General features: G+C 43.2%; 1 protein-coding gene across 1 annotated transcript in view; it reads right to left on the bottom strand.

The window, feature by feature from the left end:
• COL6A3 (collagen type VI alpha 3 chain) overlaps positions 1–1059 on the bottom strand; it is a 101321-nt gene that overhangs the window by 67466 nt on the left and 32796 nt on the right. The gene's annotated exons all lie outside the window — the stretch shown is intronic.

Raw genomic sequence — 1059 nt, 5'->3', positions numbered from 1 at the left:
TATTTTGCATTGCTTCACTTGCAGGTCCAGGTGCCTTACTATAAATTTGCGAGAAGGCCATTAGACTCAGGGACTCAGCCCAATACGCTAAACAATGTCACAAATGTAGACTTCTTTCTGCACATGTACACCCACTGGTCTCTCAAATATTGTGGTTGAAAGTGGGGGAAATAGTTTAATATCAACTCAAGCATACACAGTAGGGTTGCTTCCCCAGTACCTACTTTATATCAGTAGTAACACTAAACTACACAGAAGCAGACAAAAAGCCAGGAAAGGTCTTTCAGTACTAGCTTCTTATGCTGGCTTGTAGCCAATATTGCTGTGCAAGTGGGTAATTCTATATTGCCTGTCAGCTTCAAATGTTCCTCAAGGGGTATCTTCATGCAAAGAAGCAATTAAGCAATTCCAATCTAGTCAATTCATGTTCTTACCCTGAATGCAACAAAATGACATCTAAGTTCCTTCAGTCCAACTAGGAAGTCACAAAGGCATGAATCACTGCGGCAAGGCTCATATCAGAGATTAAATGCCACAACAGTTATGCTAAATACAGGTGAGAAGAGCACCAAAGCAGGCACCAAAGCAAAGAGGGATGCTAAGAGCAAATGAGGATCCAGAAGATGCACTGTTCTGAGCATCTGACTGACAAACAGTAGGCAAACAGTTCAGCCATAAAAGGAGAGGCTAATCTATCTATGCCATAGGCTAGGCACCACAACGCCTGTCAGCACAACTGGTTGGAAGGGACCTCAGGAGGTTATCTAGTTCAACCCTCTGCTCAAATCAGGACCATCCCCAACTACATCATTCCAGCCAGGACTTTGTCAAGTCAGGCTGTAAAAATCTCCAATGATGGTCCACTGCTCTAGATAACCCATTCCAGTGCTTCACTACCCTCCTAGTGAGAAAGTTTTCCTAATATCTAATCTAAACTTCTCTTGCTACAACTTGAGACCATTTTTCCTTGTTTTGTCATCTGACACCACTGAGAACAGTCTAGCTCCATCTTCTTTGTGGCCACCCTTCAGGTAGTTGAAGGCTGCTATCAAATCCCCC

The sequence above is a fragment of the Gavialis gangeticus genome, unplaced genomic scaffold, assembly GCF_001723915.1.
Source record: "Gavialis gangeticus isolate Ggan-Ray unplaced genomic scaffold, GavGan_comp1, whole genome shotgun sequence".
In the NCBI taxonomy this organism is placed as follows: domain Eukaryota; kingdom Metazoa; phylum Chordata; order Crocodylia; family Gavialidae; genus Gavialis; species Gavialis gangeticus.
The sequence above is the reverse complement of the archived record's forward strand: the minus strand, read 5'-3'. Positions and strand labels throughout refer to the sequence as shown.